Source organism: Podarcis cretensis (genome assembly GCF_951804945.1).
Source record: "Podarcis cretensis genome assembly, chromosome: 4".
Classification (NCBI taxonomy): domain Eukaryota; kingdom Metazoa; phylum Chordata; class Lepidosauria; order Squamata; family Lacertidae; genus Podarcis; species Podarcis cretensis.
The window spans coordinates 18,762,875-18,786,110 of NC_137173.1; the positions used below are offsets into that span (position 1 = coordinate 18,762,875).

General features: G+C 43.7%; 1 long non-coding RNA gene across 1 annotated transcript; it reads right to left on the reverse strand.

Moving 5' to 3' along the window:
• Positions 1-526: 526 nt before the first annotated feature.
• LOC307215113 lies at positions 527-19,570 on the reverse strand. The gene is made up of 3 exons (XR_013838274.1): positions 19,283-19,570; positions 19,037-19,203; positions 527-637 (listed from the first exon to the last, which is right to left on the reverse strand). It is a non-coding gene; the product is annotated as an uncharacterized lncRNA (long non-coding RNA).
• Positions 19,571-23,236: the final 3,666 nt, after the last annotated feature.

Sequence of the window (23,236 nt, forward strand, 5' to 3'; positions counted from 1 at the left end):
ATTGTCGGCTAAAGTCTTATGCACACAGAGGCACCATCTTTGCAAGTTGATTGAGGGGGGTCTGACGTGACATCCTGACATCACGTGTATGACAGTGTGAGGAGCCAGGGGGCAGAGCTGAACACCCTCTGAGCACTGGGTGGGCCCAGCCTCCTCAAAAAAACACTGGGGGGCTGAAACTGCCTTGCCCTCCAGAAGTTGGTGCGTACTTTATGTATGCATATTTATTACCCTGGGAGCCCCTTGACTCTCTATAAACTCCCATAATATGTGTCAAAAAATCTTTTGTCATCTCACTAAACACAGCATTGTTACCTTTCATATCATGCCCCGATCTAACATTTCAGCGTCTATCCAAAATTCACTTCTGTTCCATTCTGCTCCATTCAAGACCTGGGAAATGAAGACTATTGAGAGCTTGTGGCCTGGCATACTGACACAACACCTTTACGCTACCTACCTAAGGAAGACTACAAATCCTCTGCTACAGGGCATCCTGAGGGATAACAAATAAGTATGCGCATTTGTCAGAGCTGCCTCCAGGTCCCAGCTCACAGAGGACCAACGCTAGGCTGTAGTTATGTACAAAAGTCTTTATTGAGGTTCAGTTTCCATTTTAAAGCCGCAGTGCGCAGCTCTACGTCTCGATCTTAGACCGGCGAAGTCCCGTCTGAGTCTCCTCCCCTTCCACACCAGTTTAAGACTCTCGCTTTGCTCCACCTCTTCCTAAGTTCCTTTCTCCTCTGGGCCCTCCTGCCCGCTAGGGTTTCATCCTTCCTGGACTCCTCTGACGCTGACCCTGATGATTCTTCCCCCTCCTTCCGGCGGGCTTTAGGACCTGGTTCCCTATCCGGGCTACCTTCTGTGCCGCTCGCCTGTACATTTGAACTTGGCGCGCGCGCCCAGCCTGCAACTTTCCTCTTGACTGTTCCCTCGCTCTCCGATGGAGGCGTGGCCACCCCTGACTCCTCTTCTCTCGCTGGTGGTGAACATGTGGGCTCTGATACCTGGGACTCCTCCCCCCCACTACGCTCTGGTGGGGAAGCTGGTCCTGATTTCCAACTGCTGCTCTGGGAGTCCCCGCTGGCCCCTTGCTTCTGGGGTGTCCCCCTTGGGTCCCCCCTTGCCCTGCCCATCGGCGCCCCCTTCTGTGAATCTTCCGAATCGCTGGAGAGGCTCACGGAATCTATTGGGCTGCTGTCATCCTCTCCTACGCTGCCCTCGGATTGCTCCCCCTCGCTCTCCATCTCCTCTCCTCCCTGCGCTCCCGCTGAGTCCCTGACAGCATTAATATCAATATTTATAATTGGATCTGATAATTTCAATGGATATTCATTTCATACTTAATATAAGAGCCCTATTGGTTCACACCAAAGGCCCAACTAGTCCAATATCCTGTGTCTAGAGGATATAATCTGTAGGCAGGATATGAGTGCAACAGCCATCTACCAGGAAAATGTATCCAGAAGAATGCTGCCTCTGGTCTTGAAGGTAACCCAAATGGCTAGTATCCATTGATACCTTTATCCTTCATGAATTTGTCATGAATCCTTCATAAATTTCTCCAACCCTTTCAAAGCTGCCTAAGTTGATGTCCATCACTGCATATCAAGGGAGTGAATTCCGTAGCTCAACTTCACTGTGTGAAGAAGTATCCCCTACCCACTTTCTCTACATCATGCACAATTTCACTTTTTTCTAAGCTAAAAAGTCCTCAAAGGAGAGTCCTCCATTTCTATGATCATTTCAGTTACCTTAAAAAAAATAAAGCTTTTTCCAAATCTGCAATATCCTTTTTGAGGTGAGGCAGCCAAGTGCAGATTTGTATTATGTTGTTGCGATATTGGCAGATTTGTTTTCAACTCTTTTCCTAATTATCCGTAGCATGGTATTCACAATTTTCACAGCTGCCACATATGTGGTTGATAACTTCATTGAACTACCAACTACAACCCCTTTTCTAGATCTCTGACCAGCAATTGGTTGGTGACATTGTTAGGAAACAAGTCAAAGCAATGCTGTTGTTGTTTTTAAATAAATCCACATGAGAAATAATTCCACAATAAGATGGAGGCAATTTTCTCCGGTATTGAATTAATACTTTAATCAAGGGAGTTTTAAGTACAGTTTGCTATTTTGTGTGGGGAAACATCAATTTAGTCATCTTTTTAAAAAATATGAGGAACTGAGGTCTAAAGTTTCTATATGAATGCTACACCAGAAATTTGAAACAGTTTCCAGACCTTTCACTGTGAAATGTGGACTGTAATTTTTATGGGCAAATAGCTGGGCACTTTAAAACCAGATGAACTATTCCAAAGACAGTTTTCTGAAGAAAAGCATTACGTTATGCAGCACCTTGGTGCAAATTAGAAAGTTAATGTTCTTAATTTGGAATGAAAGATGGATTTCATAACTCTTCTTCAACTCTTCTTTGAAGACTAATCTATTACTCATCAAACACAGTGGAAATTTCAATTCATGAGTTTGCAAATGTGATTTAATTGGATACAGAGTTGACCTAGGTCTTCCCCAACAAGTCTTGTGGGTTCCTTCTCTAATATCATGGGATTTTTCTAAAATAATACAAAAGTGACAAGAATAATGACTTCTAAACTGACTTCTAAAGAAGTTCCGTTCTAAAGGTTTCTGAGTTTTCAGTGTTAAATCACCTAAAGTCCCATTAATCATCATTTTATATATGTCATTTACTCTTCTACCAAATAGCACTTGGGGACCTTTCCAAACAATAAAATACTTAATAATGTATCATATATCTTCCCACTCCACTGTCATAGGGTTCTTTGCCCCAGAAGAAGTGGAGGGAGCAAACCATAGAAAACCAGTAGCAGTGAGTGTAGATGGAGCAATGATTTGACTCAGTATACAGCAGCTATTCTGTCTTCCTGATAAAGAAGATAAAACAATGAAAATGGTGGTCATAAGGGCAACTCAATGTTAATGTATTTATCAGGCAAAATACCTTTCACAAAACCTTCACACTTTGTAACAATGTTATCAATTAGCAGAGAGCACTGATTAAGTAAATCAATACAATTTGTGTTTAACTAATCAGATTCGTGTTCTGATAAAGACACTCTTCTGATCTTGACTTTCTCAGAAGGCTACCCATTTTCTTAGCGGAAGCCGAATGGGAAGTTGTTTTTGCATACTAAATGCGACTGGAGTAAACATTCCGTGGCAAATTTGGATTCCTTTTGTTCTTGTGCTGTGAGATACAGACGTTCCTATTGGCATGTTAATCAACTGAATATGTAGTTGATTCAGTGGCTGGGCACATATGAACTGGTCAGGCACCAAATGAACTTGTACAGAGGTGCCAACGTGAATAAAATATTGGGGGGAGCCGAGGAAACCACGACCCACATAATCACGTGATGTGGCACATGCACACCATTTGAATGACAATGCCCATCAACTTTGGGGAGGGGCCCTGGCCCACCCAAATATTTGGGGGGGGGGCTAAAGGGACATCTGCCTCTAGGAGTTGGCCCCTATACATGATGATAAATAGATAGATAGATGATAAATAGATGATAGAAGAGATTTCATTCTGGTGGTTTAAGGAATGAAATGAGTATATTATTATTGACTTTCTAGGAAGCAATTTTTATTCAATTGCACATGACTTTATACTTCCTTCAGTGCATACAAAACTCTCCCACAATATGCAAGGAAGGCATGTCAGAAAGGCACCTTTACTGCTGATTTGGTAATATGCAAATGTATTTTAAGCTAAGCATTTTAAAAATTTAATTGATTAAATCAATCAATCAGTGAAAAGAAGGTGCTTGTTCTTAGCTGATTAATCTTTATAAATGTCCCCAATTAATGCAACTGGAAAATATATTTCTCATAATGATAGCACCAAGGCTTATGAAGACTAAAGCAGAACAGACCCTGGATGCATCCACAAGACAGTTTATTCCATTTCCACAATGTTTCCCTAACAGTTTCCCACATTACGTTTGAGCTGTCACACTATGTAAAAGCCAATTCCAGAACTATAGTGGAATATAGTGCAGGTTTTGCACTCATCCCCATATTATTTGCAAACATCATTTTTTCCCTGGAAGCAAATAACATGGAAATGAGCATTAAACATGCATGTGCTAAAATCAACTTTTATGTCATGCAAAAGCTGAAATACTATAATGCAGAACAGTTAGGGGGAAGCCGTGAAAACAGAACAAACTGTCATGTAAATACAATCCTGTACATAGAATCATAGAGTTGGAAGAGACCACAAGGGCCATCGAGTCCAACCCCCTGCCAAGCAGGAAACACCATCAGAGCACTCCTGACATATGGTTGTCAAGCCTCTGCTTAAAGACCTCCAAAGAAGGAGACTCCACCACACTCATTGGCAGCAAATTCCACTGTCGAACAGGAAGTTCTTCCTAATGTTTAGGTGGAATCTTCTTTCTTGTAGTTTGGAACCATTGCTCCGTGTCTGCTTCTCTGGAGCAGCAGAAAACAACCTTTCTCCCTCCTCTATGTGACATCCTTTTATATATTTGAACATGGCTATCATATCACCCCTTAACCTCCTCTTCTCCAGGCTAAACATGCCCAGCTCCCTTAGCCGTTCCTCATAAGGCATCGTTTCCAGGCCTTTGACCATTTTGGTTGCCCTCCTCTGGACACGTTCCAGTTTGTCAGTGTCCTTCTTGAACTGTGGTGCCCAGAACTGGACACAGTACTCCAGGTGAGGTCTGACCAGTAGGTCCAAGTTCCTGGTGGGCAGCTGTGGGGCTTAAAGGAAAGTTGGAGCCTCACCCCATATTGAACCTCTCCGCACACCAGCCAAGGTGGCAGAGGAGGAAAGCGTACTTTTTGCTGCACCAGTTCTAGTCTGGCATGGCTGAAACACTGGGGTTATACACAAGTTACCGCCAGAAGGGAAAATACCAGCAGAAGTTTCCACCCACCCGCAGTTGAGGTGGGCAGAATCAGGAGCTCCTCAATGATGCCATCCACCACCAGTGGAGCTAGATTGAGCTGGGCACAAAGACACTTCTATTTCATCTAAACCTCCTCCTGTGCAGTGGATCAGACATCCAGCTTGCTTTGTTATTCCAAATTAAGTTGATGAAATATTGGAACCTTCAGCAGAGTGGTTGGAGTGTTGGACTAGGACCAACTGGATGAAAGAAAAAAACTCTTATATCTTGCCCCAAGGTAAAAGATTTCTGGGAAAGGATTTATAATGAACTGAAAAAAAGTGTTGAAAAACACATTTATTAAGAAACCAGAAGCCTTTTTACTTGGTATAGTGGGGGGTAAAATCCCCCAAAAGGATGTTACTTTTTTTTTGTATGCCACAACAGCTGCGATAATATTACTAGTGAAGAATTGGAAGAAACAAGATTTACCAACTATCAAAGAATGGCAGATGAAGATGATGTACTATATGGAACTTGCCGAACTGACTGGGAGACTACGAGACCAGAGAGAAGAGATGGTAAAAATTATGATATATGTAAACTGCTAAAGCTCACCCAACAATGTTTATAAAAAATAAGGATAAGACAAGAATTTGTTTGTATTGTTTGTTTTTCTGTTTGTGTTGTTTAGTTGTGTTATAAAATGAATAATTTTTTTTTGAAAAAAGAAAAAAAACATATCACAGGCAGTGGAAGATAATCAAAATAATTGCTTCTTATTTATATCTGAACCATTATTCAAACTAGCTAGGAAGACGTGACTTTCCAAAGTTTCAGTTCACTGGCAGTCCTCGTTGGCATGTAAGTGGTGATATGTGCCATGTAGTGATCAGGGTGTCAGACCGGGACAGTGAGGCCTGGGTTCAAATCCCCATCAGCTGTGACTTTGGGCCAACCAACTTCTAGACAGCAAGATCTGCATCACAACATTGCTGTATCATGAGGGCAAAGGTTTTCTTAGCTCCTTGGAGGAAAGCGAGATTAAATAACCCTCTCGAAGTGTAAACCCAGGTGGTGGGTGCCAACAGGACTGGAAACAAAACAGGGCCACTGAGAAACAAGAGGGAGAGATCATCATACTTGGGTGAACCTTGAGGTGTGTAGAAGAACAATATTTTAGGGAAGGGACCCCAAGGGGACAAAAAACGCAGGTCAATAAGGACTGGCCATGCTCAGTAGCACAGGGATGTTGACCATGGGAGATCCTGTAGGTGGGAAAGCGTGTTCTCCTTCATGGAGAGCACGTGTTGCGGTGGGGGCCAACAGGACACTCCAAAGTTGTGGGGCGGGCTAATTGATCGTTGGCCACTGTTGTGATTGGGCTTCCTTTGTTGTTGGGAAGAAGTTAATGTTGCCATTTGTTGACTGACAGCCAGAAATGCTAAAACTCCTTGCACGAGGCTAGGGCTTCCTCTTTTCGCCCGTGCATCAGATTGCCCGTCCCCCCCCCCTAGAATTAGGGTTGTTCGCTTGACCTTGCTATGCCTGTCATGGGGTCGTCTGCTCTTGGGGCAGGGGCCCGGTAGGAATTTTGTCCATCTGGCTGATTGGCTGGGGCCATTTGGTTTTTGCCTACTGCGTAGCAAATCGTCACAACTTGTAAGGTTGCGGTTAGGCATTGGTTTATGGTTTGGTTGGTTGAGGGGCATGGATTGGCTGTGCCTGCCCCTCTAATGCTGCTGCTGCAAGGGATTCCATTAAAGGAATACAGGGGCTCACCATTGCTTTTGTCTGAACCCTGTCAAGGGGTTAGGGCCATGCAAGAGCCCCTGGTTGCATTTGGGGAGGGCTGAGGGCAGGTTCCCTGCTCTGTTGCTACCCCCAAATGTATTCCCCTTTCCTGACTTTCCCAGGCTTCCGGAATGTCAGTCTGTCCCCCACTGGGGGGCAGATAGTTGCAACCAATGCCTAAGCAACCACTCACATTTTTTGTATTTTAATAAAGTTGTGGCCAAAATTATGCCAAAAACCTGAAACAAAATTTCTGTGTGATGTGTGAGTTATTTGGGGTGGCCCTGGGGACCTCGACACGCAATGGCTACCTGTCTAGGTGAGGGTAAAGTACAGCATTTTGTTGCAGGTTCCACTGGTATTTTGTATTGTAGGCAGAAAAAGCAGCTCTGTTCACTGACATGAGAACACGGAGCATTAACAGACATTTTTATCAAACAGCAGCTGGCTCTCAGTATAATGTTGCTTTTAAAGGCAGCAAGTCTTTATTAAACACAGGGAGAAATCTGACACATTGGAACAGTCAATGCACATATGTCTAGCAATTAAATGACAACTTCTGTTCACGACTTAACAATTGCTTGCTTATAACGTAATATCCTTACAACAAAATAGGTTTATGCAAAAGGTTTCTATTCTTTATTGACCAACTACTGGGCTCTGATAACAATGGAGATAATTAGGGATCTGCTTAAAAGGCAGAGCTCTTTTTGCAGTTGTATTATATCCAATATTGGCAGGTAAAACGAGGACACAATCTATGATGGTGGCTGGTTCTGTAAAACTTTCAGTCTGGTGTTAACAAACTGGTGGCAAATTTTATTCTTATTTGGCTGGACTTGGTGTAATTTGCATGTATTGATTGATATTAAGCTGCACCTGACAAGTCAGTTGAAATTGCCTTTGGATAAACAGCAATCAAAACTGGCTGTTGATACTTGATCATTAACACAGTTTAACATTAACATATTAAGTACCCAACAGTACTGACAGCTCGTATGCAATGGTAGATTACAGTGCTCTTCAACCTTTCACCCTTGAGGGAGTAACTTCCACATTGCTACATCTTACTAAAGGACTTCTGTGTGTCTGCTATTGGACCCCCTACACATTGCAGAATACAGCAAACAATTCCGTATGTTCTAGAACATGGCCATGTTCTAAAATGCACATTTTCTTTACGTACAGCACTGCTTGATCTCACCAAAGCCCATTGGTACCCAAGAGAGTGACCTTGAACAGAGTCACACACAATATTCCATGTGCTTATGCACTGCAGAGAAAGAGCGGTAGGGGTGAGCAGGCATTGGATAGAAAATTGTTGTTGTTTAGTCGTTTAGTCGTGTCCGACTCTTCGTGACCCCATGGACCAGAGAACGCCAGGCACTCCTGTCCTCCACTGCCCCCCGCAGCTTGGTCAGACTCATGCTGGTAACCTCGAAAACACTATCCAACCATCTCGTCCTCTGTCGCCCCCTTCTCCTTGTGCCCTCCATCTTTCCCAACATCAGGGTCTTCTCCAGGGAGTCTTCTCTTCTCATGAGGTGGCCAAAGTATTGGAGCCTCAGCTTCACAATCTGTCCTTCCAGTGAGCACTCAGGGCTGATTTCCTTCAGAATGGAGAGGTTTGATCTTCTTGCAGTCCATGGGACTCTCAAGAGTCTCCCTCAGCACCATAATTCAAAAGCATCAATTCTTCGGCGATCAGCCTTCTTTATGGTCCAGCTCTCACTTCCATACATCACTACTGGGAAAACCATAGCTTTAACTATACGGACCTTTGTTAGCAAGGTGATGTCTCTACTTCTCAAGATACTGTCTAGGCCTCTCATTGCCCTTCTCCCAAGAAGCAGGCGTCTTTTAATTTCGTGGCTGCTGTCACCATCTGCAGTGATCATGGAGCCCAAGAAAGTAAAATCTCTCACTGCCTCCATTTCTTCCCCTTCTATTTGCCAGGAGGTGATGGGACCAGTAGCCATGATCTTCGTTTTTTTGATGTTGAGCTTCAGACCATATTTTGCACTCTCCTCTTTCACCCTCAATAAAAGGTTCTTTAATTCCTCCTCACTTTCTGCCATCAAGGTTGTGTCCTCTGCATATCTGAGGTTGTTGATATTTCTTCCGGCAATCTTAATTCCGGCTAGGGATTCATCCAGCCCAGCCTTTCGCATGATGAATTCTGCATATAAGTTAAATAAGCAGGGAGACAAAATGCAGCCTTGTCGTACTCCTTTCCCAATTTTGAACCAGTCAGTTGTTCCATATCCAGTTCTAACTGTCGCTTCTTGTCCCACATAGAGATTTCTCAGGAGACAGATGAGGTGATCAGGCACTCCCATTTCTTTAAGAACTTGCCATAGTTTGCCATGGTCGACACAGTCAAAGGCTTTTGCATAGTCAATGAAGCAGAAGTAAATGTCTTTCTGGAACTCTCTAGCTTTCTCCATAATCCAGCGCATGTTTGCAATTTGGTCTCTGGTTCCTCTGCCTCTTCTAAATCCAGCTTGCACTTCTGGGAGTTCTCGGTCCACATACTGCTTGAGCCTTCCTTGTAGAATTTTAAGCATAACCTTGCTAGCGTGAGAAATTAGTGCAATTGTGCGATAGTTGGAGCATTCTTTGGCACTGCCCTTCTTTGGGATTGGGATGTAGACTGATCTTCTCAAATCTTCTGGCCACTGCTGAGTTTTCCAAACTTGCTGGCATATTGAGTGTAGCACCTTAACAGCATCATCTTTTAAAATTTTAAATAGTTCAGCTGGAATACCATCACTTCCACTGGCCTTGTTATTTGCAGTGCTTTCTAAGGCCCATTTGACTTCACTCTCCAGGATGTCTGGCTCAAGGTCAGCAACCACACTACCTGGGGTATATGAGACATCCGTTTCTTTCTGGTATAATTCCTCTGTGTATTCTTGCCACCTCTTCTTGATGTCTTCTGCTTCTGTTAGGTCCTTTCCACTTTTGTCCTTTATTATGGAAATCTTTGTACGAAATGTTCCTTTCATATCTCCAATTTTCTTGAACAGATCTCTGGTTCTTCCCATTCTATTGCTTTCCTCTATTTCTTTGCATTGCTTGTTTAAGAAGGTCTTCTTGTCTCTCCTTGCTATTCTTTGGAAATCTGCATTCAATTTCCTGTATGTTTCACGATCTCCCTTGCATTTTGCTTGCCTTCTCTCCCCCGCTATTTGTAAGGCCTCATTGGACAGCCACTTTGCTTTCTTGCATTTCCTTTTCATTGGGATGGTTTTCGTTGCTGCCTCCTGTATAATGTTACAAGCCTCCATCCATAGTTCTTCAGGCACTCTGTTCACCAAATCTAAATCCTTAAACCTGTTCCTCACTTCCACTGTGTATTCATAAGGGATTTGACTTAGATTGTATCTTACCGGCCCAGTGGTTTTTCCTACTTTCTTCAGTTTAAGCTTGAATTTTGCTATAAGAAGCTGATGATCTGAGCCACAGTCAGCTCCAGGTCTTGTTTTTGCTGACTGTATAGAGCTTCTCCATCTTTGGCTGCAGAGAATATAATCAATCTGATTTCGATGCTGCCCATCTGGTGATGTCCATGTGTAGAGTCGTCTCTTGTGTTGTTGGAAAAGCGTGTTTGTGGTGACCAGCTTGTTCTCTTGACAGAACTCTATTAGCCTTTGCCCTGCTTCGTTTTGATCTCCAAGGCCAAACTTGCCAGTTGTTCCTTTTATCTCTTGACTCCCTACTTTAGCATTCCAATCCCCTATAATGAGAAGAACATCCTTCTTTGGTGTCACTTCTATAAGGTGTTGTAAGTCTTCATAGAATTGGTCAATTTCAGTTTCTTCAGCACCAGTAGTTGGTGCATAAACTTGGATTACTGTGATGTTAAAAGGTCTGCCTTGGATTCGTATCGAGATCATTCTATCATTTTTGAGATTGCATCCCAGTACAGCTTTTGCCACTCTTTTGTTGACTATGAGGGCCACTCCATTTCTTTTACGGGTTTCTTGCCCACAGTAGTAGATATGATGGTCATCCGAACTGAATTCACCCATTCCCGTCCATTTTAGTTCACTGATGCCCAGGATGTCAATATTTATTCTTGCCATCTCATTTTTGACCACCTCCAACTTACCCATGTTCATGGTTCTTACATTCCAGGTTCCTATGCAATATTTTTCTTTACAGCATTGGACTTTCCTTTCGCTTCCAGGCATATCCGCAACTGAGCGTCCTTTCGGCTTTGGCCCAGCCGCTTCATCAGCTCTGGATCTACTTGTCCTTGCCCTCCGCTCTTCCCCAGTAGCATGTTGGACGCCTTCCGACCTGAGGGGCTCATCTTCCAGCGTCATAACTTTTATATGCCTGTTGTCTTTGTCCATGGAGTTTTCTTGGCAGGGATACTGGAGTGGCTTGCCGGTTCCTCCTCCAGGTGGATCACGTTTGGTCAAAACTCTCCACTATGACCTGTTCATCTTGGGTGCCCTGCTCGGCATAGTTCATAGCTTCTCTGAGTTCTTCAAGCCCCTTCGCCACGGCAAGGCAGTGATCCATGAAGGGGTGGATAGAAAATACGCAATTGTATTTAGTACATAACCACATTTGATAAGTAGCAAGCATGATAGCATTTGACAAGAAACAAGATTTGTGTTTAACAGTTGGCCGCTTATGAGATTTCATGTTTGAAGCCCGTCCAAAAGAAAAGTAAAGAAAGACAGAAAGACAGCATGGAATACCAGGAGCACAGGGAAGAAGAGATCCTCCCATACAGGGGAGGCAGGGACCCTGGAGGAACCTGACTCCACACCCCACTGTTGCCAGAGGGAGGATTAGGAGGGCAAAACATCTGGGACAGCCAGATTGAAGGAGCACCAGATTGAGAGCACATGACTCTCCCCATCACACTGTGAAAAATTAAAGTGATGGCCACCAACTTAACTTCCCACAATGCCCAAGAGTGATGCAACGTGAGAGCCATTGTTGGGAGTTAATATGATAGGCATCTCACTGGCATAGCTGCATCAGCAAACCCTGCTGCCTCAGGATGCCAGGTACTCAAGCCAGCCCTGAAGTGCCCCCTTTTCATTTCAGGTGCTGAAATCATGAAAATATTTTCTGGATAGCTATGCCCTTGAAAGTATCCTTGAGGGCAACTATATTCATTGTGCAGAGGAAGGTTGTGCCTGTGAGCTGCCCCTGTGTCTTCTTTTTTGTGCGTCACCTTGCACAACTGTACTGCATTCTAAAATTACTTTTTTTTTGCAAGCTTAGGAACAAAGACAAGCATTTGCCGGTGCATTAGAACATGAATCTTATGTAATATCTGTGAAATTTCGGCGCACGTTGATTTAACTTAGAGGTGGTGAAGAACGTTATCATTGCATTGTCGAATAAAAAGGTGTTAGGCAAAAAAGAAAAAAAAGAGTTAACAGGTCCCAATTATACCATGAATTAATGACCTAAAAGTATTCTGCAAATTAGCTTTCCAAATTTATCTTCTGTTCCCTTAGGTAAAATCACACAAAGTCAAGCTAACTTCGGTTGAGGAAATGAATAAATCTCTTAACAAGTTAAATGTTTTTAAGTTCCAGCTCAATCCTTTGGCCTAATGTGCATAGTAAGAGGAAGATAAAATGGCTTTTTGCATTGTTGCAACAGTGCAAGCTGTTGAGCTGGTGCAGTATGACACACAAGACAGTCCCGGTTTCAGGTTTGAGGGGGGCTCTGGCAAAGTATCAGCAGAACCCCCCTACTCCCAGCAGGCTCATGGGCAGTGGTGGACAGCAACAACACTGTCACCTACAGGAGGCATCTATAAGGCACCTTGCACTTAATATCTTCCATCATGCACCACTATGTGGCATCACCCCACTGCAAAAAAATTAAAATGGTGTGTAGTTCACACCAACCTGTCGTGCAAGGCAGGGGATGGAAACTAACGGAAGAGAACTGGTGGGTTGATGTCCCATTAGTGGACCCCACCTGAAGATGCTGTGTACTAATACGAACATAGCCTTACACTTGACAAGGTAGGAAGAGATTGTATGTCAGTTTGTGAGTCTGCACAACAAGCATTCAGTAACCAAGTTCACAGACCAGTTGCTGGAAGCTTGGAAAACCTGCCTTATCCTGAGTCAGAGCATTGGTCCATCCAGTTTAGTATTGTTCCCACTGATTGACAGCAGCTATCCAGGATTTCCAGCAGGTCTCTTCAAGCCTTACCTTGCTGGGGATTGAACCTGGGAGCTGGGGATTGAACCTGGGTAGATGCTCTACCATTGAACTATGGCCTTTACCAATTGGGCTGATTGGTAGAATTAAAGCAATATGATTGTCAGTCAATTTGCTGTGCCTGAACCCAACACACTCTGGAACTTAAGACACTGCCTTCTACTGGGTCAGATAATGGGTCCTTCTTGCCCAGTATTGTTGACACCAACTGGTAGCAGCTTCCTTGGGTTTCAGACCAGTGCCTCTTGTAGCCCTACCTGGGCACACCAAGGATTGAAACTGGGTCCTTCTGCGTGCATAAGGTGCAAGTCTATTGCAAGGACAACACTGTGCGAGGTAGGCCTTGCATGACTTAGATGCAAGTGGAGAAGAAACGAGGAAGGGGGACCCATCCTGCCATGTTTACAGAGCAACATCCACACACCCCTTTTGCACTGGTGCAAAGTTTTCAACAACAAGTCACAAGAGTACCTAGTGCCTGTCTGCCAAGACCCATTGTCCACTCACTTTCGACAGGTCCAAGGCCAGAAACCACACTGAAAAGAAGCAGGGGAATTTAGGAAGAGAATTAAAGGCTGCAAGAAGACCAATGGACCATCTAGTTCATCACTGCAATTCTCACAAGAGATAGTAGAATTATAGAATTTATAGTTGGAAGGGATGCCAAGGGTCATCTGCAATGCAGGAATCTTTTGTCTCATGCTCTTCCAACTGAGCTATCTCAGGTGCTATCCATGGGAAGCTAAAAAACCAACAGCTGAGGAGCACCTTTGAAGGAGCAACCATCACAGTAGGGTGACCACTTTCACATCACCAAAACAGAGGAAATGTATCACCTAAAATAAAGGCAAAAGAGGGCACAAATTTGCATAAAATTTGCAGTATGAGATATATCTAGATTTACTTTAATTTAAATAGAAATTCTGTACAGCTCACCATCATGGGGAAAGACTGTGAACAGGTGAGCTCTGTGCCCACTCGGCCTGCTGTTCAGGTGTTCACATTGATGGGCAACTTCAGGACTCATCTACTCTCTCTTCTAATGGAATGAACAGCCATTCAAATGAAGGACACTTTAAAACAGAGGACTATCTTCTGATAGCCCTTCAACCCTTTGGCTGTAGAGTAGGATATTTTACCACTTTACATCACAGGGAGATATAGAAGGGGGAATGAGGGTGTAGTTTGGCCATGTTGCTAATTAGAGTCATTTCTTGGTATGGTTAATCACATCATCTGAAACATGTGATCTACCAGTACACACACACACACACACACACACACACACACACACACACACTGCAACCTGCTGCCCTTTCTATTGCTCCCCTTTTCATGCCAAAATCAGCTGTTGCTGTGTATTATAAGCCCATGTATTATAAGCCAGTCATGGTACAATACGATAAAATGAATTGCTTCCTCTTTATTTACATGTGTGGAACATCTTCTATTAATCACATCACCAGGACCTGAACTCAAATTTAAATAAAAAGGAATAATAAATAAAAATTGTTTGCAAATCTGTATATTCATGGGAAATTGATTTATTACCAAGGAGAACATTCCAAACCATTTTACGTTGCTTGCCCATCTGTGAAAAACAAATATTGCATGTTTCTAATTTTATGTTGTTATCTGTCATTAGTAGAATTTTCAATTAAGCTGAAGCACCATAAAATAAAAGGCTCTTTAAAAGATTTCACAGGGAATGGTGGCTTAATATGGTGAAGACTGACGAACGGAATCTTGGTGTGTTTCCTCCATCTATTGATGGGTGTCATGGAGCTTGAACCAAAAGCCGTAGCTCCATGGTAGAAGGCCCCATGTTCACTTCACAGTGTTTCCAGGTGGGACTGGAAAAGACTCTTGCCTGAACAACAACAAAAAGAAGGTACTAGTTTGCATAAAATTTGCATGTCCATGGAAAGAATTCTGGAAAGTATAGTTTGTAAAGGGTGCTGAAAGGTGTTAAAGGTAAAGGGACTCCTGACCATTAGGTCCAGTCGTGGTTGAGTCTGGCCGAGGGAGCCGGCGTACAGCTTCTGGGTCATGTGGCCAGCATGACTAAGCTGCTTCTGGTGAACCAGAGCAGTGCACGGAAACGCTGTTTACCTTCCCGCCGGAAGGTACTTCTACTTGCACTTTGATGTGCTTTTGAACTGCTAGGTTGGCAGGAGCAGGGACCGAGCAACGGGAGCTCACCCCGTCACTGGGATTCGAACCGCTGACCTTCTGATCGGCAAGTCCTAAGCTCTGTGGTTTAACCCACAGCACCACCCGCGTCCCACTGAAAGGTGTTATGAGACCTCTATTCCACCCATTGGCAAGCTACCATTCCCAGAGCTCATGGGGAGAGGGATTGATTGTTAAACCACTGTTGCTTCCTCCCACTCCTTTGATCTTCCATTTTTCACCCAACTCTTCCTCTAAACTTGAAAGGAGCAGTTTGGGGAATCCCAAGAGAAAATGGCTGTAACATGCTTTGTTCAGTACAGATTTCCAAATAGTGATCTGAGAAGGACCGTAGCTCAGTGGTAGAGCATCTCCAGGTTCAAGCACTGGCATTTCCAGGTAGGAGAGGCAGGGATTCCTGGTCTGAGACCATGGAGAGAGCCAGTGTGGTGTAGTGGTTAAGAGTGGTAGTCTCGCAATCTGGGGAACCAGGTTCGCGTCTCCGCTCCTCCACATGCAGCTGCTGGGTGACCTTGGGCCAGTCACACTTCTTTGAAGTCTCTCAGCCTCACTCATCTCACAGAGTGTTTGTTGTGGGGGAGGAAGGGAAAGGAGAATGTTAGCCGCTTTGAGACTCCTTAAAGGGAGTGAAAGGTGGGATATCAAATCCAAACTACTCTTCTTCTTCTTCTTCTTCTTCTTCTTCTTCTTCTTCCAGTGAGAGAAGATGATACTAGGTGGATCAGTGGTTGGATGCATTAAAAGGCAGCCTCCTACATTGGTAATGTACAGTCGTACCCTGGTTGTTAAATTTAATCCATTTCAGGAGTCCATTCAACTTACAGAACAGTTTGAAAACCAAGGAGCGGCTTTCGATTCACTGTACGAACTTCCTGCACTCAATCAGAAGCCGTAGAAGCCACGTCAGACATTCGGCTTCCAAAAAACATCCACAAACCGGAACACTCACTTCCGGTTTTGTGGCCTTCAGGAGTGAAAATGTCCAAGTACCAAGGCGTCCGACAACCAAGGTATGACTGTATATAATATAATTATACCACATTCCCCCTTCATGGATCACTGCCTTGCCGTGGCGAAGGGGCTTGAATAACTTAGAGAAGCTATGAGCTATGCTGTACAGGGCCACCCAAGATGGACAGGTCATAGTGGAGAGTTTTGACCAAACGTGATTCACCTGGAGCAGGAACCGGCAAGCCACTCCAGTATCCCTGCCAAGAAAACTCCATGGACAAAGGCAACAGGCATATAAAAGTCATGACGCTGGAAGATGAGCCCCTCAGGTCAGAAGGCGTCCAACATGCTACTGAGGAAGAGCAGAGGACAAGTACAAGTAGATCCAGAGCTGTTGAAGCGGCTGGGCCAAAGCCGAAAGGACGCTGAGTTGCGGATATGCCTGGAAGCGAAAGGAAAGTCCAATGCTGTAAAGAAAAATATTGCATAGGAACCTGGAATGTAAGAACCATGAACCTGGGTAAGTTGGATGTGGTCAAAAATGAGATGGCAAGAATAAATATTGACATCCTGGGCATCAGTGAACTAAAATGGACGGGAATGGGCGAATTCAGTTTGGATGACCATCATATCTACTACTGTGGGCAAGAATCCCGTAAAAGTATTGGAGTGGCCCTCATAGTCAACAAAAGAGTGGCGAAAGCTGTACTGGGATGCAGTCTCAAAAATGATAGAATGATCTCAATACGAATCCAAGGCAGACCTTTTAACATCACAGTAATCCAAGTTTATGCACCAACCACTGGTGCTGAAGAAACTGAAATTGACCAATTCTATGAAGACTTACAACACCTTATAGAAATGACACCAAAGAAGGATGTTCTTCTCATTATAGGGGATTGGAATGCTAAAGTAGGGAGTCAAGAGATAAAAGGAACAACTGGCAAGTTTGGCCTTGGGATTCAAAACGAAGCAGGGCAAAGGCTAATAGAGTTCTGCCAGGAGAGCAAGCTGGTCATCACAAACACTCTTTTCCAACAACACAAGAGACGACTCTACACATGGACATCACCAGATGGGCAGAATCGAAATCAGATTGATTATATTCTCTGCAGCCAAAGATGGAGAAGCTCTATACAGTCAGCAAAAACAAGATCTGGAGCTGACTGTGGCTCAGATCATCAGCTTCTTATAGCAAAATTCAAGCTTAAACTTAAGAAAGTAGGAAAAACCACTGGGCCGGTAGGATACAATCTAAGTCAAATCCCTTATGAATACACAGTGGAAGTGAGGAACAGGTTTAAGGATTTAGATTTGGTGGACAGAGTGCCTGAAGAACTAGGATGGAGGCTCGTAACATTATACAGGAGGCAGCAACTAAAACCATCCCAGTGAAAATGAAATGCAAGAAAGCAAAGTGGCTGTCCAACGAGGCCTTACAAATAGCGGGGGAGAGAAGGCAAGCAAAATGTGAGGGAGATAGTGAAAGATACAGGAAATTGAATGCAGAATTCCAAAAAATAGCAAGAAGAGACAAGAAGGCCTTCTTAAACGATCAATGCAAAGAAATAGAGGAAAACAATAGAATGGGGAAAAACAGAGATCTGTTCAAGAAAATTGGAGATATGAAAGGAACATTTCGTACAAAGATTACCATAATAAAAGACAAAAGTGGAAAGACCTAACAGAAGCAGAAGACATCAAGAAGAGGTGGCAAGAATACACAGAGGAATTATACCAGAAAGAAATGGATGTCTCGTACATCCCAGGTAGTGTGGTTGCTAACCTTGAGCCAGATATCCTGGAGAGTGAAGTCAAATGGGCCTTAGAAAGCACTGCTAATAACAAGGCCAGTGGAAGTGATGATATTCCAGCTGAACTATTTAAAATTTTAAAAGATGATGCTGTCAAGGTACTACACTCAATATGCCAGCAAATTTGGAAAACGCAGCAGTGGCCAGAGGATTGGAGATCAGTCTACATCCCAATCCCAAAGAAGGGATGTGCCAAAGAATGCTCCAACTACTGCACAATTGCACTCATTTCACACGCTAGCAGGGTTATGCTTAAAATTCTACAAGGAAGGCTCAAGCAGTATGTGGACCGAGAACTCCCAGAAGTGCAAGCTGGATTTCGAAGGGGCAGAGGAACCAGAGACCAAATTGCAAGCATGCGCTGGATTATGGAGAAAGCTAGAGAGTTCCAGAAAGACATCTACTTTTGCTTCATTGACTATGCAAAAGCCTTTGACTGTGTCGACCACAGCAAACTATGGCAAGTTCTTAAAGAAATGGGAGTGCCTGATCACCTCATCTGTCTCCTGAGAAATCTCTATGTGGGACAAGAAGCTACAGTTAGAACTGGATATGGAACAACTGATTGGTTCAAAATTGGGAAAGGAGTACGGCAAGGCTGTATATTGTCTCCCTGCTTATTTAACTTATATGCAGAATTCATCATGCGAAAGGCTGGGCTGGATGAATCCCAAGCCGGAATTAAGATCGCCGGAAGAAATATCAACAACCTCAGATATGCAGATGACACAATCTTGATGGCAGAAAGTGAGGAGGAATAAAAAAACCTTTTAATGAGGGTGAAAGAGGAGAGTGCAAAATATGGTCTGAAGCTCAACATCAAAAAAACAAAGATCATGGCCACTGGTCCCATCACCTCCTGGCAAATAGAAGGGGAAGAAATGGAGGCAGTGGGAGATTTTACTTTTTGGGGCTCCATGATAACTGCAGATGGAGACAGCAGTCACGAAATGAAAAGACGCCTGCTCCTTGGCAGAAAGGCGATGGCAAACCTAGACAGCATCTTAAAAAGCAGAGACATCACCTTGCCAACAAAGGTCCGTATAGTTAAAGCCATGGTGTCAGAGTTGCCTCTAGGTCCCAGCTCACAGAGGACCAACGCTAGCCAGTAATAACTTATAAAAGTCTTTATTGAAGATTAGTTTCCATTTCCAAACTGCAGCGTGCAACTCCACGTCTTAGAACCTAGACCGGCGAAGCTCCATCTGAGTCTCCGCCCCCTAGACACCAGTTTAAGACTCTAGCCTTACTCCACCTCTTACGTTGTTCTCTCCTCCTCTGGGTCCTTCTGCCCCCTGGGGTTTCATCCTTTCTGGACTCTTCTAACGCTGACCCCCCTGAGCCTTGCCCCTCCTTCCGGCGGGCTTTAGGACCTGGTTCCCTATCCGGGCTACCTGCTGTGCCGCTCGCCTGTACATTTGAACTTGGCGCGCGCGCCCAGCCGGTAACTTTCCTCTTGACCGTTTCCCCGCTCTCCGATGGAGGCGTGGTCAATCCTGACTCATCTCCTCTCGCTGGTGGTGAGAACAGTGGTCCTGATGCCTGGGACTCCTCCCCCCCACTACGCTCTGGTGGGGAAGCTGGTCCTGATTTCCAACTGCTGCTCTGGGAGTCCCCACTGGCCCCTTCCTTCTGGGGTTTCCCCCTTGGCACCCCCCTTGCCCTGGCCATCGGCGCTCCCTTCTGTGAATCTTCCGATTCACTGGAGAGGCTCATGGAATCCCTCGGACCACTGTCACCGCCTACGCTTCCCTCGGATTCCTCCCCCTCGCTCTCCATTTCCTCCCTCTCCTGTGCTTCTGCTCCTGAGCCCCTGACACATGGTTTTCCCAGTAGTGATGTATGGAAGTGAGAGCTGGACCATCAAGAAGGGTGATCGCCGAAGAATTGATGCTTTTGAATTATGGTGCTGGAGGAGAGTCTTGAGAGTCCCATGGACTGCAAGAAGATCCATTGCAAACCTATCCATTCTTAAGGAAAACAGCCCTGAGTGCTCACTGGAAGGACAGATCGTGAAGTTGAGGCTACAATACTTTGGCCACCTCATGAGAAGAGAAGACTCCCTGGAAAAGACCCTGATGTTGGGAAACATGGAGGGCACAAGGAGAAGGGGACGGCAGAGGACGAGATGGTTGGACAGTGTTCTCGAAGCTACAAACATGAGCCTGACCAAACTGCGGGAGGCAGTAGAAGACAGGAGTGCTTGGTGTGCTCTGGTCCATGCGGTCACGAAGAGTCGGACACGACTAAACGACTAAACAACAACAATACCACATTCAGACTTCCAGGTTAGCGCCTCCGGCAATGGCGGAGTTCCTCCGATCAGGAGGAACTTGCTCCGTGGAAAGCAGGGTCTGAACTGCCACGGCGAAGGCGGAGACCCTTGGAAATCACAGGCAGAAGAGCCTGTGAACTTGGGATTCAGCTGGCACCTTTTGCGCCCCCTTACTCGTGGGGAGACCCAGTATCGGGAATCTGGAGCGATGTGGGGTGAGTGGCGCGGTGCTTTGAATCGACTGCTTCTTTCACGGAGTGAAGCCGCATTGCTGCTGTCGGAGAGCGCTGACTTTTTCCTGTGGACAATTGGATTTTAAACAACCACCCGTGAGTAGAACGGAAAAAATTGGATTTCTAAATACCTTAATTCGGCATCGAACGGGGAAGGTTCAAAACAGGAAGTCTGCCTCCCCTTTTTGTAAATAGACTGAAGCAAAGTATTCGTAAGCTAAGGTTTTGGAAAGCTTCATGTAAAGGATCAAACTTACATTGATTGAAACTATTAAACCCCCCTTGGAAGCAGGGGAAGAGGGGGAAAATTTTGACCAAGCGTGCCTGCAGGAGGGAGTGGAAAATTAAATTGCCACGTCTCTGAACCTGGGAACGGGCTGCAAAAAGGAAAAAAAAAAAAGGGAAAAAGTCCATTGACGGTGAACAGTACATATTTGGCAGCTAGCTATAAGAGAAAGATACTGTTTCCATTGTCCGCTTCTGCGTTTTAAAAGAAGAAAAATTAACTGAAAATTGATACTATTTTTCACATTTGGAACTGTGTTGGAAAGGACTGAGCTGTTGAAACTGTTACAAGAGTGGAGCGGAGGCATCCAGCTGTAAGATAAGGACTGTGAGAAACCAGAGCTTGACCTTGAACATCCCAAGAATGTCGGTTAGGGAAGATTTAGTGTCTGCATTTTATAAGACAAACTATTTGCTGGAAAAGCTTCATAAACAGATAGATGCTATGGCTATTAAAATTGACATATTGGGATCAAAAGTGGGAATTAACACAGAAGTTGTCAAGGATCCGGCACAGGAATCTATCATGACTGAACAAATCATTGAAAAGGAGAAGGAGAAAGTTGCTGTGGTCGAACCTAAAGTAATACAAGGGGGAGCCTTAACCTTACAGATGCAAATTGAGGATTACAAATTGAGGCCCTTTATGATTGAAACTAGAAAAAGCCAGATCTTGAAGATTGGAGCCTGGCCTGGTCTGGAAAAGGAAAGTTGGAGAGATTCCCCACTGCAGGGATCAATTGACTTTTGGGATATGGATTTGGGTCAGGAGGAGATTTGGAGCTTTTGGGGCCTTTGGTTTTGGAGGAATTTTGAAACAAGATTTGGAATGCTTTATGGATCCTAGCTTTAACTATGGAAATCTGGCTGTCCTGTTAAGAAGGAATAAAGGCATTGTTGGGATGGAGCTCCCCCGAGATCTGCTTTTTAGCACTAAAGATTATGAACAAGATCGGCAGAAGGGACGTGAAGAAGAGTTAAGAGCCTCGGACATAAGATCTCCAGGTTGATGGACTGTTTGGAGTTGACAGAAGGGACGGCAGAGGCCGAGACCAGGGAGAGGAGATGGTGGAAGAAGTTTGGGAATTTAAAGTTTATATTTGGAAATTTTGTAAAAATTTAATGAGGGAGAGAAAAATCGTGGAATGAAATTTCTATGTCCCTAGTGGAAATGTTTTAAGAGTCTAAGTTCAAATAGATATATTAATTTTAAGGAGAAATAAGATGAAAAAAAGCAAAAGCAAAAACGGATTGTTAATTGGCGAAAGAAGAGAATGTAAAATTATAGTGTATTAAGATAGATTATAAGGATAAAATAAAGAGGGAAAGGATTTGCTGAAATATTTAATTGAATTAGAATACAAAAAAGGGAGGTGGGAGGAGGTCAAGGAAACAAGCAAATGAAAGATATATTATGTGAAGGTTTGATGTGTTTTTTGTTTTTCCTTTTTCATTGATCTTTTTTCTTCTTTTTTATTTGTATGGTATTCTTTTTTTTCTATTGTGATACACTGTTTTGTTTTTTGTTTAAATTGGTGTTTTTCTGTTTTATCTGTAACCTTTAAAACCTTAATAAATATTATTATTTTTTAAAAAACAATACCACATTCAGTTCATATACAGGAACCAGTTTAAAGAAAGCTTGGGTAATCAAGGTCCTGGAACTTCAAGGGTTGGTGTGAATCTTTGGTGCCACTGCACTAGAAAAGGAATTTTCAGAGTGTAATAAACAAATGCCATGCACTGCAATGACCCCCGTCTTCACAATTAGGCAATAAAGCACTTAAGTCCAATAATCTTAGCCAGATAAATGCAAGTCTCAGAAGGCTAATGAGGCTCATGTTATTTAAATTGACAACATCCCTCATTTAATTAAATGAAATAAACATATGGGAGCGCGATGTCGTTATGCTGCTGTCAATTTTTGTTTGCCTGTTTGGGAGATTTCGGCAATGCTGCATATAAATAATGATTATGAGGAGACTAAATATGCACTGTCCTCCCAACTTATTCTGGTCTGCCATTTCTCATAAGATGATTTCTTGCTAATAATTGCCGCATACAACTTCATACAACTGTGTGAGGAATGAATACAGTAAATGTTTCATGGTGCACAGCTTCCAGATGTGATGAGGGTAAGGCTGGATTATCTACCACACTGATCTTGCTAAAATATGCAGAGGCATAACCAAATTGAGGGTCTATTTAGGATACCTGGTTATAGGGATTTAGGAACTCCCAGTTAGGAATGGAGGATAAATTAAATTCAGTTTGCATAAAAATGCAAACCTATCTAATTTTCACTTCCTGGAATAATGTGAATTGAAACACAGTCATCATTTGAAATTTGCACTTCTCTGAATCCGGAACTGAGGGTCTCCAAGCCCAATGATTTGTACATTTTGTGCTAGGGCAAAGTTTGAATAAGAATGCATATATTCATTACGCTGAAATGGTGAAGCTAACTGAAAGACTTGGAGACAAAGGCAATAGCGACTTTAAAAAAGACTGGGAACCATTTTTGTTGTATCTACAGAAACAATGTAAAGATATGGACTCACTAACAGGATTTGAGTT